Source organism: Entelurus aequoreus, linkage group LG24, assembly GCF_033978785.1.
Source record: "Entelurus aequoreus isolate RoL-2023_Sb linkage group LG24, RoL_Eaeq_v1.1, whole genome shotgun sequence".
Lineage (NCBI taxonomy): Eukaryota > Metazoa > Chordata > Actinopteri > Syngnathiformes > Syngnathidae > Entelurus > Entelurus aequoreus.
In genome coordinates, this window is record NC_084754.1 from 17,021,313 (window position 1) to 17,039,045 (window position 17,733).

The 17,733-nt window shown below is 37.5% G+C and overlaps 1 protein-coding gene across 11 annotated transcripts in view; it reads right to left on the reverse strand.

Annotated features, from left to right (window-relative positions):
* Nucleotides 1-17,733, reverse strand: part of brsk2a (BR serine/threonine kinase 2a) — a 473,215-nt gene that overhangs the window by 347,924 nt on the left and 107,558 nt on the right. The gene's annotated exons all lie outside the window — the stretch shown is intronic.

Sequence of the window (17,733 nt, forward strand, 5' to 3'; positions counted from 1 at the left end):
GCAGTGAGCACACAATGCAAAATAATTTGTAGGTGTCAGTGTCCATTCGAGCAGAGAATTACAAATATTATGAGAAGGGTGCTTTGATCCAGAGCTTTTGGAGTATCAGATCATATTTTGTATTGTTTTTTTCCGTTTGTTTCAGAGATAAGGCTGTATTAGTATGTATGTAACTTGGTAACAGCAAACTGAAAATGTTAGATTTGATTATGTTTTGAGTAGGATTCAGTCAAGTCTAGCTGGTCTGGGAATGGATTCCATGACGTCCACAATAAATTGAATCAAGTTGAACTGTATGTTTTGGGAGATTCTTCACAAATGTATCGATTTCACCTCTCATTAATAAGACTTTTCCACTGAGGTTGTGAACCAATGCAGTCACCAAGGAACTAACTTTTACCAAAACAAGTGTGTTCATGGCGCGATGAACACTTGGTTACCATGGCCTTGCTGAGTGATGACCACAAAATATTTTTGTCCAGCTTTAATTGGATGGTGACATTTCATTGTGTTACTTCAAAGTTTCACGTCCGTACATCCTCTTAAAGACCATTTTCTGTTTAGGTGAATTGAGTTTTTTTTCCTCTCGTCTGTTCAATTCTAATGAGGTTTGTCTCTTTAGTTCTAATTAACTTAGCACATATTTTAACATATTCTTAACAAATACTTTTCGGAAGAGTAGCTTTTAAGAAAGCTGCATTTTCACTTTTTATAATGTGGTCCAAATGCAATTTAGTTAAACCAGACATCTATTCTCTACCACTTATCCTGAGCAGGGTCACAGGATAACTGGAGCCTATCCCAGCTGACTAAGAGAGAAAGGTGTCAGAAGTATCTATACGCAGATACCAAGATCATACCAACATGCAATTTAGCAACGTTGTCGCTATATTGAGCGAGTAAAGATGCATATTAAAAGTAATTAAGTACAAGCGGTCACGGAAGTATTTGTTGCGCAAGTGAGAGCGGAGATCTGCCACCACAAGCCCAGGGATCGTGAATTACCACAGCGTACAAAAAAACTCCAGAAACATGCATAGTGGTACATTATAGAAATTAAATAAACAAAGGAAAAGAAAGAAGAATCAGAAAAGCATAACTTAATGAGAACGCTGAAATGTTGTGACTGATAACATAAAAACATAGATATTTGTCTTTAAATACATGCATATGTTTTAGCAGATTTACTTACATATTACTTTATGACGTCACGCTCCTACCCTATTGACTTAGATTAGACTTAGACTTCCTTTTATTGTCATTCAAATTTGAACTTTGCAGTAGAGATAAAGAACGAAATTCCGTTGCATTAGCTCATGGTAGTGCAGGATAAAAGAGCAATAAGGTGCAGATATAAATAAATAGATTACTGTACAGATAAATATATTGCACTTTTGCATATGCATCCACGTTTATGGATGTATGTTATATTGTCTTTATATTCCAGCGAGTTAATCAATTTTTGGGGGGAATTGAGGGAATTATTTTAATGCGTTCAAGAGTCTTACGGCCTGAGGGAAGAAGCTGTTACAGAACCTGGAGGTTCATATCATATCATAAGTCCAGCAGTGAAAACAGTCCTTGGTGGGGTGGGAGGAGTTTGAAAGACAGTGCATCCAGTTCCAGAAGAAACAAGAACAGAGTGGAAGGGGAGAAAAAAGGTGTCAGACGCAAAAATATTGTCATCGCAAACGTATTAGGTCTATCTGAGAAACTCAGAAGATTTTTTTAACCAACACAACATCCCATACACTTCAAAGCAGGCAACACCCTGAGACAGAAAAGTAGTGCATCCTAAAGACCGGACACCCAACACCCACAAAAACAATCTGGTGTATGCTATCCAGTGTAATGATGAATATACTGATTCATATCTGCTCCCCTCACCTCCCAGGGGGTGATCAAGGGTGATGGGTCAAATGCAGAGAATAATTTCACCACACCTAGGGTGTGTGTGACAATCATTGGTACTTTAACTTAAATATATTATGGAAACAAATCAACCACTAAGCAGGCACATGGCACAGCACAGGCGGGCAAACCATGCCAAGACTCAGCTGTCAACCCACACCTCGGGGAGAAACAGCACTCCTTTGAGAACAAAAATGTACAGATTCTGGACAGGGAGAATAGATGGTATGAAAGAGGAGCGAGGGAAGCCATCTATGTCAAGGTTGAAAAAACATCCTTGAACAGAGGACTGTCCTTTCAACCATTCCTAAAAGACTCTGCAATTTAGCCTCCAAAAAATACCAGGAGTTAGAAACATTCTGTTAACAGATGGTCTGTTGTGTTCTGTGTTTACAACTGAATGGAATGCTAACGTGGGTGATTTGACTTTTTTGGGTGGTCAGTTGTCGATCCAAAGCGATCGTTCTGCCAAATAATACCTCAATGCTAACTAGGGAAATTACACTTCGACTGTCATTGGCGTTGGCATTGACAGTAAGATTGCCTGTTTGCATCTCAACAGTTGTTTTTGTCACTACAATATGGTGAATCTATCCCTGCACACACCCTCCTGTTATTGGAGTATAAATATTTGGGGTTTTGGCACCAGCCACTAGACTAGATCTGACCAATCTAAGTCTAAGACGAGATCTTACCAATCAAAATCTATGAGCATGAACTGATGAAGCCTACTCGGATGAGAGGAGAAACATCTTCCAAGACAAACCAAAGAGTCCAGTTGTGATCGATTGAATGCCCTGAGATGTTGAAGCACAGTGATCTTAAATACTTGACATTTTGAAATGCACTACTTTTTCAAAGTACATGTGTTCATTTTTTTTTTTTAATTGTGGTATTAAATAAGTATCGAGAATCGTGGAAATTCATAGGTACCAGTACTGACTCCGGAAATTCTGGTATCGTGACAACCCATCCTTGCACTTACTGCCAATTATTAATACAACACTGAGTGGGAAATGATCCCACAAAGTCTCCAATGGGAAGCACTATAACACCAGTAGTAATTTACATTATATTTTCTGAAGTACAATGCTAATATCTGCAGTGCCATGGTAACTCTGCGTGTCTGATTACAACATGCCATAAACATGTGTAAACTTTTCACTTGACGCTTGGTAAATACGACGCTGTCCTCATCCATTAAGTCAAGCGCCACTTCAGTTTAACTGCCCTCACAAGAATGTGGTCTCAATAATGTATAGAGCCATACAATGTCCCTTTTACTCACAATTAATAATACATGCACTCGCCTTCTTGGCAATACTCACTAGTCTTTAGTTTCTCAGTGCCTGCGTCTTTGCAGGGATGGGCTGCACCATCTGGTACTGCCGGCTCATGGGATGAAGGAGAGGAAGGGGTATTTTTACGTTCACTAAAAGTCAGCAAGTAACCACTAAACTACTATTAAAAAAAATTCATATTTGAAAAAGAAACACATTAGAAAACCATTTGTAGGAAACTAGGATGCCACAGTGACCTTTTCATGATATCAGCAGTAACAATGTTCGTTTTCCTTTTTACAAATGAGTGTGCAAGAGGAAATATCTCAGGCATGTAGCGATTGGCGAGAAGGTCAGCCATCAGGTTTTATCAACTTTACATGTACTCCCACCCATCGCTGCGAGGAAGTCGCTGTGTTACAACGACGGTGCTCTGTGTGGCCTCACCATCGATACATGCATCCCTCCCTCCGTGTCACTGTTCATGTATGTATCAGTGCCACACGGAGCACAGGCAGCTGTCTAGTTAACACCTTGTTGTCCCTCAGGACAAGTAGTCCGGGATCTGGGGACACAACTGAAGTGGAAATGTGTTCGTTTGCCTTACAGGGCGGCTGTCTGGGGTCAAAGACGGCAATAAACACTGTAATGTGGACCACAACAATAGCTTTGTTGAGCATACCCTGTACAGACAATAGATTTGAGACTAGGAATGGGTGCCGAATTTAGTACTTTTATAGGTACAGACCGAATTCCGTGAGTATTACTTGGTATCGATTTACAAAAAATCAAATGATGCCATATTTTGATACCTTTGTTGCGCAATACGTCACATCCAGTTGCAGAGTTGGCCGACACAAACACTTGGGGGTAAACAAGCACTCAAGCAGCACTCACAGCGGACATATTCAGGCATCGAATTTCAACTTTTTAAGGTCAAAGCAAGCGTTGCCTTAAAGGAGGGCTCATATTTTAGCGCACCAAGGCAAGTTGTAAGGGCACCAAGGCAAACATTTTCTTTCGAGGCAGGGGCTCCAAATTTTATATATATATATATATATATATATATATATATATATATATATATATATATATATATATATATATATATATATATATATATATATATATCTGTCTTGCCTCTTGGTGAGGGTGGTCGCATTTTTCCCTGCTCCTCCTCCTTCCCGCTTGCTTTCTTGTGTCCTTGTCTTTGTCTAAACTTTTTGAAGCCTCTTTTCTTGAGCTGTCCTCAAATCTAAACATCAAAATGAATTTGATCAACTGGACTCTCGACGCAATTGACACAGTCTTTTCGACAAGGAAAAGAGGTTCGGGGGAGCCTGGCTGCCCTGATGGAACCATTGCTGCGGGGTACGTGAGAGATTCCTGGAATACTTGGAGAATCATGTGCCTCTCAGTCCTTTCCATCGAGGACGTGGAAGACATCTACCTATTTGGAGCTGTGATCGCAGGGCATTTGCTGATTGGGCTGGGCATTGCTCTGGTGTATCGTCAAATTCGGAAGACGATGGCAGCCACTCAAGGGGCCAACAGGCTGTTCAACGCAATGGAAGGATTGGGTCGTGCTGTGGGATCACAGACTGGAGCAATTGCTGATTTGAATCGCAAGGTGGATTCTATCTTGATGAAGTTAGAGAAAGAATAAATTGGAATTGTCAGAGCCAGCATACAGAGCAGGAATGTCATTGTTTTGACTGCTCGAAGAAAAAACAACATCTTAATCTACGATTTGACTCCCTCGAATGGCCTTGAGGAAAAGGCTGTTTGAAAACACTCCCCTGAGGACTCCTCAAAGATGGACGCTTTTGACCTTTCCCTTTTTTTTCAAAAGCACCTGGGCCGGACTCTTGAACTCTTGAACTCTTGGGGCCGGCCTCGGCCCATAAAGACAATTCCAACATCTCACCCAAGTTAATTGGGCATACATGCACGCACACACCCCTCCCCAAATCAACGCCTTCACCACTGCTTAATTCCTCCGGGGTTGTGGGGGCTGAGTAGCGCTCAACAGCAGCTGCCGGCCTCCAAAGTCCTGTTGGATGACTCTGTTGCGAGTTGTTGTGATTACATGTACCATGTTTATGTGTGCCATGCTATGTGAGGTTTTTTCCTCGGACTCAGTCTGGACCATTCCTGAGGGTCCAGCCTCAGACTGATATTTTTTTTACTCTTCCCCCCCTTCCCCAATGTCACCTTTTCCCACCTTTTTAAGGAGCGCCCTAAGTGGCTGATCCGTTGGCGGTCCCGTCTTGTCTCCCTGTAACGTATGTCTGCTCTTAGCAGGACTGTGCCGAAAATGTAATTTCAGTTCTTATGTGTCTTGTACATGTTAAGAATGGACAAATAAAGCTCCGATTTGATATATATATATATATATATATATATATATATATATATATATATATATATATATATATATATATGTATATATATATATATATATATATATATATATATATATATATATATATATATTAGGGCTGCAACTAACGATTAATTTGACTTGTCCAGGGTGTACCCCGCCTTCCGCCCGATGCAGCTGAGATAGGCTCCAGCGACCCCCTGCGACCCCGAAAAGGGACAAGCGGTAGAAAATGGATGGATGGATGGATAGATTAATCTGTCGATTATTACATCGATTAATAATCGGATAAAATAGACAAACTACATTTCTATCCTATCCAGTATTTTATTGAAAAAAAACAGCATACTGGCACCATACTTATTTTGATTATTGTTTCTCAGCTGTTTGTAAATGTTGCAGTTTATAAATAAAGGTTTATCAAAAAAAAAAAAAAAAAAAATGTAATTAAAAAAATAAATAAATAAATCTCTGCGCATGCGCATAGCTTAGATCCAACGAATCGATGACTAAATTAATCGGCAACTATTTTAATAATCGATTTTAATCGATTTAATCGAATAGTTGTTGCAGCCCTAATAAATATATACTAAAAAAATAAAATATATATATATGTATATATATATATATATATATATATATATATATATATATATATATATATATATATATATATATATATATATATATATATATATATATATATATATATATATATATATATATATATTAGGGCTGCAACAACTAATCGATTAAATCGATTAAAATCGATTACAAAAATAGTTGGCGATTAATTTAGTCATCGATTCGTTGGAACTATGCTATGCGCATGTGCGGAGGCTTTTTTTTTGTTTTGTTTTGTTATTTTGTTGTTGTTGGGTTTTTTTTGTTTTATAAACCTTTATTTATAAACTGCAACATTTACAAACAGCTGAGAAACAATAATCAAAATAAGTACAAAAACAGTACAAAACAGCGCCAGGGCGGCGGTGAGGCTACGTCTCATGAGGTGGCGTAAGCTAGCCAATGATGTGTCATGTGCAGCTCACGTGACGACGGCGTCTCCTTTGCCGGAAAAATTCGAAAAATGGCGCAGGAAAACACTACCGATAGTTTAGCGGAGAAAAATCTTGAGGTTGTTGCTTCAATTGAGAAAAGTGTACGACCTAAGTCGTCAAAAGTGTGGGAACACTTCACTTTAAAGACTTCAAAGAAGACCGTTTTCTGCAAAATGGCACGGAAGTACAACATTGCTTCAGGAGCACCTGAAGAAGAAAAATGTTGTAGCCATGGATGAAGGGAGGAACTCACAGTACGTAACTTTTTAAGTCCATAGTGGCAACAAGCATTCATGAGTTCAACTTTTTTGTGAGTAACTTTAAAGTTAGGCCTTTGTTGCAACGCGGGGCTGATAATGTGTCTCCGGCACATTTGACTCCGTTTTGAGAGAGAAAACGCACGGTTACCAATTTGGAAATAAACGTAACAGACAGAAATATCTCAGGTTGGTTTCATAATGGATCAATGTAGCCGGGCCGATAAAGCTATATAAATATATTTAGATTTGAGTGACGCTTTAGTATAACTAAACGTTATGAAGGTGCTGGAATATTTCATGCTATTATTCAGAGGCAGCCTGAAATGAATCCTTTATTATTCACAACAGAAACGTGTACAATATCTGATTCAGTTTTGATGAGTTACATTTCTGTGTTATTGTTGGTGTATGCTGCACCCCCAATGTCCACAACATGGTGCCAGTATGCTGTTTTTTTTCAATAAAATACTGGAAAGGATAGATGTAGTTTGTCTCTTTTATCCGATTATTAATCGAAGTAATAATCGACAGATTAATCGATTATCAAATTAATCGTTAGTTGCAGCCCTAATATATATATATATATATATATATATATATATATATATATATATATATATATATATATATATATATATATATATATATATATGTGTGTGTGTGTGTATATGTGTGTATACATATAGACTTTTTTTAAATTCATTAATATCAACTTGTCAGCTTTTTGTCGTTACATGATGCCTTTATCTCTATTTTTACATTTTGATAGAGGGAGGTATCTTTTTTATTTAAAAATAAAAAAGATACCTCCCTCTATTAAAAAAATGTGATATGTACATGTAGATCATTAAGAGTTTGAGCAGAAATATGTCGTATAGGAATGAACTATAGACGATAAAACATTAACAAAATGCTGTGTCAGTAATACATTTGTGACATGAAAAAAACAAGTAATGTAAAAAAATATGGTGTTTACTTTTTGATATCAATATAAAACTCAAAGCAGTTTGGCTAAGGAAGATGAAGTCCAATAAACAGGCTTTGTTCTTCTCCGACAACGCCTCCTTGTGGTTCAGTGCAACAGTTTTGCCACGGTTGCCGTGATTAAATTTGAGCCCTGCATCAGACTGCCTCTTGATAATATTCCAATTTGTCAGTGCCAACAAAGCAAGTATGCCTGATAGAAAACATGCAAACATACAATAGGGCTCCCCTTTTTAAAATGTGCTATCTCGATGTTAATTTACATTGGATATGCCATAGACATGCTACTGATTAGTATTAGTGATTTAACATAGGGATTTCAACACCTCCAAATTTGGTAATGAAAGCTACAACTAAATTGTTGTTACATGTTATGTTATGTTATGTTATGTTATGTTATGTTATAATCAAACAGCTGATGTCGAATGAGTACAATACTTACAGTATAAATATGTTATAGTACTCAACAAAAGACTTGATTGAGCCTAATGGCAAAGAGTACTTCCTGACCAGGCAACACCACTGTAGCCTATACACTACTGCCATCTAACACCTTGAAATTGCAACTGCATCTAAGTCTACTATATAGAACTTGCAAATGAGACTCAGAAATGTAAGAAAAACAAGATATAAAAACTGGACAGCACATTTATCATTGTCTGCTCAGTTATTTGTTAAATAAAATTAATTGATTAGTAAAATGGATTAATAAACAAATTAACATTATTTGCCACTTGTACACACACAGGAGTACAAATTAGTACTGTTTAGTACCGCTATCCATTGCCAGGTACCAGGAATTGGTACTCTATCAATTCAAATATGCAAGGTACCCATCCCTAACTGAGACATACCTCTTATTGAGCAATGATAAATTAGATGGCAAGTCCTATTTTCTAACTTATTTGGGATCATTTTCTTCTTTGAACAATAGCAAAGTTTTGTGTTACAGCATAACTGTGCCCCAGTGCACAGAGTAAGGTGGCATGGAAGAACTTGAAAGTCCTGACCTGAACCTGACACCTAACACATCTAATACATTTGGATTTAACTAGAACACAGATAACGAGCCAGATCACCTCGTCTAATTTCATTAACCTCACTGAAGTTCCTGTGGAAGAAAGGAGAAAGGAATCCAAGAATGAGTCTCTATCTTGTCAAACATGTTATCGCTGCAAAGTGGAGAACTCTTGCACATTTGTCCTATAGGTGTGCAAGCAGGGTACCTTTTCACATGCACACACCAATTTTCTTTACTTTTGACTGTGTTACTAAATGGTAATTGTTTAATAATAATATCTATGTTTAATGTAACATTTAAAAATGAGATGATTATGATAAATGGGCTGGCCAGTTATGTTTTGTTTTCTTACACTTCTGAGTCTCATTTGCAAGTATTATAGCGCAGACTTTGCATGCAGTTGCAATTCTAAGACATTGCACTGGCAGTACTGTATAGGCTACAATTTGTGGCCTAGCTAAGAAGTAAGTAGTCTTTGCGATGAAGCTGAATAGGCCAGTCTGGGCTTATGTTGCACCCTACAAAGTATGTGTACTGAAGTATTGTACTTATTACACACTTGTTGTTTGATTTTAACATGCATTTTAGTTTCATTTACCAAGTTTGGAGGTGTTGAAAGCACCATGTAAAATCGCTTATGCTTTTCAGTTGCATGTATATGGCAAAGCTAATGTAAATTACTTCAGTTTAGTTTCAGTTTATTTCGAACATGCATACGATACAATGTTATGCATCACACAATTCCAGTTGTTTCATCACAATATGTCCGAAAAGGAGTAGGAAGAAGCAGAGCTTATTTAATCCTACCCCTTTTCATACCATAGCAATTTTATCCAATTTATTTGTTCTCTGTAACAGAACAGCGAACAAATAAATTATAAATTATTAATATACCATAGTAGGCAAACAAATATTGAATACATAAATAATCTTTGTCTCAATAAAAAAAAAGGAAAAAAAAAAAGGGTTCAAGATGTTTATCATAATTATTGTTCTGTGTACTCTGTGAACACTTGTGGTTTGAACAGTCTCTTAAACTGAATCATATTGTTGCTTTGTTAGATTTTTTTGGTTAATCCGTTCCATTATTTAATTCCACATACAGATATACCAAAGGTTTTAAATGTTGTACGAGCATACACATGTTTTAAATTAGATTTTCCTCTAAGGTTATATTTCTCCTCTTTTGTTGAGAAGAATTGTTGTACATTCTTGGGTAGCAGGTTATTGTTTGCTTTATACATCATTGTAGCTGTTTGCAAATGCACCAAATCGTTGAATTTCAATAATTGTGATTTCAATTAATTAGCATCAAGCGCATTTTGGAAAAGTGGAGCCATACATTACGTTCAAGCGTTTTCTATCAGGCATACTTGCTTTGTTGGTAAAGAACATTAGCAGTCTGAAAATGTCCACTCTGAGTGCTGCAAGTGTTTGAGTTGGTGTTTAATCTAAAACTGGACGCGACGTCACAAGCAACAAAGGTATCAAAATATGGCACTGTTTGATTTTACGTGAACCGATACTCAGTAGTTCCAACAAAATTTGGCCGCTACCTAAAAGTACAGAACTGGGCTTCCCATGTCCAAGTGACCAACAGCATAGTTGCATGTGTTTTGTACTGCTGACAATTTGACAAGGGGAGTTGAAATACATTTGAAACTTAATGCAAACAGGTCAAACAAATTACTGGGCAAGAAGAAGAGCTCTCCCAAGTGGTATAGCTGCAGCGTAAGACTTCTGTCAAAGATGGAGTGTGATTAACAGCAGCTTGTCTGGTCAGGACCCAGGCATCACTCACTCCTTCACACACACACACACACACACACACACACACACACACACACACACACACACACACACACGCACACGCACACGCACACACGCACCTACACACTCCAAAAGCACTCTCGGGAATGAAAGAGCTGATTGTTGGATAAGGGTGGCCTTTTCCCACAATGCTTTGCCCTTCAACTGGGAATGTGTCCCAACAGTTGTCTTAACCTTGTTATACAGATGTTGCCATACTTTCAAAATTGAACATTTGCTTTACTGACTGTTTGTGTTCCCATTAGGGATATCAACAATGATATAATGGAGCTGTGTGCATTAAATAACATTAATAAGAAGCATTAAACTGAACAAAATGGGTGAACTACCGAGTAAGCAAGCACGTTCAGGTGTGTGCATTAGTGTTGTAACAATACCTCTTTTTTTGGTACCGGTACTAAAATTATTTTGATACTTTTCGGTACTTTTCTAAATAAAGGGGACCACAAAAAAATTGCAATATTGGCTTTATTTTAACAAAAAATCTTATGGCACATTAAACATATGTTTCGTATTGCAGCTAAGTTAAATAAAATAGTGAACATACAAGACAACTTGTCTTTTAGTAGTAAGTAAACAAACAAAGGCTCCTAATTAGTCTGCTGACGTATAAAGTAACATATTGTATCATTTATCATTATATTATGTTGTCAACATTATTAAGGACAAGTGGTAGAAAATGAATTATTAATCTAATTGTTCATTTATTGTTAATATCTGCTTACTTTCTCTTTTAACATGTTCTATCTACACTTCTGTTAAAATGTAATAATCACTTATTCTTCTGTTGTTTGGTTTTCACATTAGTTTTGGATGATACCACAAATTTGGGTATCAATTTGATACCAAGTCATTACAGGATCATACATTGGTCATATTCAAAGTCCTCATGTGTCCAGGGACATATTTCCTGAATTTATAAACATTATATACATTTTTAAAAAACGAAAGAAGATGTTGTGATGCCAAAAAATATCGACGTAATCATTGTAGTATCGACTAGATACGTGCCTGTACTTGATATCATTACAGTGGATGTTAGGTGTAGATCCACCCATGGCGTTTGTTTACATTTTGACGCCGGTGAGCTACGGTGTGTAGTGAAACATGTTTAGCTATTCCTCGTCCTGCAGGGATGATACTTGTAAGAAACGTACTGTATTTGTCGCCATGGAGACCAGGATTAGTGATTTAGAAGTAGCTAAAACACTGCCGACGGCGGATGGATGTTAGCCGCTAGCTAGCTAGCCATGTCTTAAAGCACCTCTTCCTGAGGGCGTTTCAGTGTTATAACGTCACCTTTATTGTTAGTTTTTAAGCCAAAATGTGTCCGTTCTCCCTTTTCTGTCTACACACTGTGTCTGCTTGTAAGTACTCCGTGTGTGTGTGTGTGCTACCGAGCATGCTCCTCTGCTCGTAAAACCAGCAATGTCACGACGTGACGACGACAGGGGCGCGGGACCGGTACGTTTCAGAGGCGGTATAGTACCAAAAATGATGAATTAGTAGTGCGGTACTATACTAATACCGGTATACCGTACAACCCTAGTGTGCGCGCCTGTGCGTGTGGGGTCGGGGCTAACTGGACAGTCAGAAATGCCAGGGTCTACCCTGTGGAGCGTAAACTCGACAGCCGTGAAGAAGATACAAGTGGACACCTAATAATGCAAATGCCGAGAGCTCGCTGGCCTTTATAACGTTGGGCCTCGCTGTCTGTTATCGCTCACTTCAACACGGAAAGGCACACGGGGTAACATTCCGAATCATGCTGCACACAAACCTCCTGCAGATATCTCTTTTTTCCGTTCCACATACTTTTCTAACCTGCAGCAAGCAAACAAACTATATCGCTGTATAACTTCCTCCGCTCTCATTTGTGGCTTCCTGTTTCAGTGGCGCTGTCCATCTGCACTAATGGATAAGAGAAGACAAATGACTGCCTTGAGGCCAGTGTGACAGTCTGTGTGTGCGTGTGTGTTTGCGTGCAGTGCACTATGGGAAAGTGTTCTGGCTTTACCAGCCAGGACATGTGTAAGTTGAGGTTGCTGAATTGACAACTACCCCTCTGGGCTCCGTGGGTGTGTGTACAGAGGTGCACAGTGTGAAATCACAGACAGATACTGTATATGTGTGAGGGGGTGTTGAAGAAAACTATTGCACCTCGAGCGTGCCGAGCTGCACACTGACTCCGGCTTATACTCTGCACTTTCCTGGTCTTCCCTTGTGAACATGAATACAGAGAATTTGTCATTACAGTGGCACATTTCCCATTCAGCATTTGCAACCCTAAAAATACACATGCCTTTAAAAACATCAAATAAGTTAAGTTAAAGTACCAATGATTGTCACACACACACTAGGTGTGGTGAAATGTGTCCTCTGCATTTGACCCATCCCCATAGGAGGTGAGGGGAGCAGTGAGCAGCAGCGGTGGCCGCGCCTGGGAATCATTTTGGTGATTTAACCCCCAATTCCAACCCTTGATGCTGAGTGCCAAGCAGGGAGGTAATGGGTCCCATTTTTATAGTCTTTGGTATGACTCGGCCGGGGTTTGAACTCACGACCTACCGATCTCAGGGCGGACACTCTAACCACAAGACCACAGAGCAAGCACCCTGGGCACATCAGATTTTAATTATCTTCAAAGGCAAACAAGACATACAAGTACTTAAGTTTTTGACAGCCGTAAAAAATATTTTGGATTCCATATTTATTTTACATTTTTGCATTTTTTAAATAAACTTCAGTCCTCTACAAAAATATCAAACATTTCAAATGTTGACCCTTTTGAAGGCCTTTTGATCAGGTAATGTCACAGGTGAAAATAATTCATGTTATGCAAAACTATACTAATTGACTACTGTGACATCACTTAATCAAAAAACCTTCAAAAAGTAAGGAAAACATTACATTTTTGGTAGTTTTGTTAATCATTGCAGCCCAATGTCAATTACTCGACAAAAACAGGAAGCTCCTGTATTTTTTTATTGGTAATTGTTATTACTCTTGTTACTTGTCATAGTTTTAATCTTTATTCAGGCAATGAATAACCAAGAGTTTTCTGCCTGGATAATAGCTGTGTGAGACAAACATGTACATAATTAATATCTATCATTGTATACACCAAACTTCCTCAAAAATAATGTCAAGTAAATAGCACTATTCTATAATTGATTGCTAACTGCAGTTCAATTTCCCTTTTATTGCTGTTCATTTTAAGTGTAAACCACATTTGAGTGGGGAACAAACCAGGCGTCTGGTACGGTTCAAATGGATTCCCGCACATTTTACATTCAGCATATGCAACCCTAAAAATACACATGCCTTTAAAACATCAAATAACACCCTGGGGACATTAGACTTTAATTATCTTCAAAGGCAAACAAGACATACAAGTACTTAAGTTTTTGAAGACCGTGAAAACATTTTGTATTCCATATTTCTTTTACAGTTTTGCATTTTTTAAAATAAACTTCAGTCCTCTAGAAAAATATCAAACATATCATGTTTTTTCTAAGTTTGACCCTTTTGAAGGCCTTTTGATCAGGTATTGTCACAGGTTTATTAACTTTAAACTAAAAAAAGTATTCATGTTATACAAATCTATACTAATTGACAACTGAGACATCATTTGATCAAAAAACGTTCAAAAAGTTAGGAAAACATTACATTTTTGGTAGTTTTGTTTAGGGTTGAAGTTGAGTAAAAAAAGTAAGTTAAAAAAAAGTATGAATCCAAAATGAAAAAAAAAGAAGATATATGTCCAGTTTGGCTTTGGGTTATAGTGGAATGACTGCCAGTGTATCGTACAACTGTGAAATAATTGGACATTAAAATTTAAAAATTCTACATGGAAAAAAAACCTACAGGAAAAAAATCATGTATAATGAAGTAACAAAAATATGGCCAAAATACAGTACAGATTTACTGAAAGCACAAAAAAGTCAGCCTCTGTCTCCTGAGGGTTCAACATTAATGATAGATTAGATTTTTACTTTTTTAACTCCGAAAATAGGCAGTTTTTTCCACAAAAAACATCTCATTCCCCCATGACCAGTGATAGTTTGTACATTTGTGATGAAATAGGTAAACATTGTAAATGCATGATGATATAGGTGAAATGTAAAGCATAAATGCACCAGCTCATCATTTCTACATGTAAATGTATTTATGTTTCCCTGATATTGGTATTCTTCTACGCGTTGATGTCCCAATTTGTTTGGTGGTCCTTGAATGCACCATAGATGTGTGAGGCAAAGTAAAAGTGAAACTTTTGAAACGTATATAACTTTCTTAGACCCTGCCAGAGCTTTAAAAAATCTATCCTCTTACATTATCATTCAATAGTTGTGAGTACCAATCAATGCATTGTATATACTTTAAAGGGGACCTATTATGATTTTAATCTACATTTAAAACACTTCTGTGTAGTCTAGATAATATGTATTGGATATGCCTTGGTTTAAATTTGGCATTCATTTTGCTCCACAGTCAATTCTATAACCCGTTTTTTGAGTCGTTCTGCAAATATTTTTGATTCTGGAGGTATTCCCAGATTGAAAATGAAAGCACACTCCACTCACTTTGTAAGTATCATAATTTATCTTTTCAAAATGTGCATAGGTAAAATATATATATATTGAAGTCGTCGCCGCTATTTATTTTCCAGACACGATCGGAAAAAAACGTCAGACAGTATATAGGTAGACCTGCACACTCAGACAGATAAAGAGCAGCATTGAAAAAAAGCTTTTAGTAGCCTTTATGTCGCACGGTGGTGTTATTAAGCACATGCCAAGATTAGATGAAAATAATACATTATCTTACCTTTTTTGGTGTTTCTTCACAGCCTAAGGCTGAAAGCTTGACCTAATGTCCAAAGAACAACGTCCACCTAGCTCTAACCTACTCAGTGGCCTAGTGGTGAGAGTGTCCGCCTTGAAACCGGTAGGTTGTAAGTTCAAACCCCGGCCGAGTCATACCAAAGACTATAAAAATGGGACCGATTGCCTCCCTGCTTGGCACTCAGCATCGAGGGTTGGAATTGGGGTTGTATCACCAAAAATGATTCCCGGGCACTGCCCACTGCTCCCCTCACCTCCCAGGGGGTGAACAAGGGGATGGGTCAAATGCAAAGGACAAATTTCACCACACGTAGTGTGTGCGTGTACTTTAACTTTAACTTAACAATGTAGGCAACTTGCAAAACCCTGTAAACAAAGGCATCCAAAACTGTGCGCAAGCTCACACCAAAATACATGAACCTTATTATTTGACGCTTTTGTATTGTTTAACATAAGTATCCAACTTTGTGACAGCATTTAAAGGTCAGAATATATTAAATTCCTTATAGGTCCTGTTAGTTTAAATAAAGTGTGTGAGATATATTCAGCGCTTAAACATGGATTGTGTCACGAGGTGAACAATGAAAGGAGGGTTTGGAGGTGTGTAATAAAGCCATGTGTCAAAAACAGACATTTTTAAGGACATCTCTACTAGAGCTGCAGCTATCGATTATTTAAGTAATTATGTAATGTATCAATTATGTCGTTTGATTAATCAAGGAATCGGCTAAAACACACTTTATGTAGCCTCAATGCATATTTTAAGAAGAATAGTTTAAATAAGTAAAAACAATTCCGCTGGCCATAACCTTGATTTTTTTCCAAAATAAATACACATCACATTGTAATGGCACTTTTAACACGTGTGCATTGACAAAATATAAACTCTGTAACCACACATATTACGGCACACTCTTTTTCAGCGACTGCACAAATAGACAACGTATTCAAAGTATCAATTTGTATTACTTACACTCCTTAAATGATTAATCAAAACAACAGAATATAAATCTACAGTTTTTTTTTCTAATCATTAATCATTGCAGCATAATGTCAATTACTCAATAAAAACAGGAAGCTCCTGTATTTTTTTTATTGGTAATTATTATCATTACTTCTTGTTACTCGTCATAGTTTTAATCTTTATTCAGGCAATGAATATCCAAGAGTTTGCTGCCTGGATAATAGCTGTGTGAGACAAACATGTACATAATATCTATTATTGTAAACAGCAGCCTTCCTCAAAAATAATTTCAAGTAAATAGCACTATTCTATAATTGATTGCTAACTGTAGTTCAATTTCCCTTTTATTGCTGTTCATTTTAAGTGTAAACCACATTTGAGTGAGGAACAAACCAAGCGTCTGGTAGGGTTCAAACCTGTGATTCAACTGAGGTGGGAAAGCCTCGAACCAAACAAACAATATGCTTCGACCCTAAACAGCATAATAGCAACTGTTTCCAGGTAGTAAAGTGCACTTGGTTCTTTGTAGGTTTAGTGCACTGTAGTAGATTATGAAATACAGTAAAATGAATAATCAGTGTGAAAAGCGCCAATCATTTTATTTGATTCGGACCTTTGATCAATTAAGGCATTGATGTGATTTTACATGGCTTAAATCCTTCTATTTAGCAGTGGCAGACGTCGTAAAGGCAGGAAGCTTTAGCTTTGTGAGGAAGACAAAAGGTAAATGCAAAAAAGCTGTCTGGTGTGCTTTATAGAAGAGGGAGATCCTATGGTGAACACCACCTCTAACAGGCATTTCCCTGCAGGACTCTGTCTTAGCGTGACAGCTAGATTACCATCACAACTACACCTACACACACACCCACACATTTACACGTGTCATCACACATCAGGAGTCATATCTCCAGGGAACTTTATCGCAGATGCACACACGCCGCAGAAAATCATTGAAGCTTACTTTCTACCTGTAAAGCATTTTCTGATACTGTGTACATGCAACATTGTATTAGCATCAACAGAGAGGAAACAATATATTCAAGGGGATTTATTTGAAGAGACACACACACTATTGACACTGTGGGTTAGGGCTGGGCGATATGGACGGAAAAGTATATCTCGATATATTTTTACTTAAACTCCATATTCGATACATATCTCAATATATTTTCCGGTGAAAGTATACATATAAAGATAT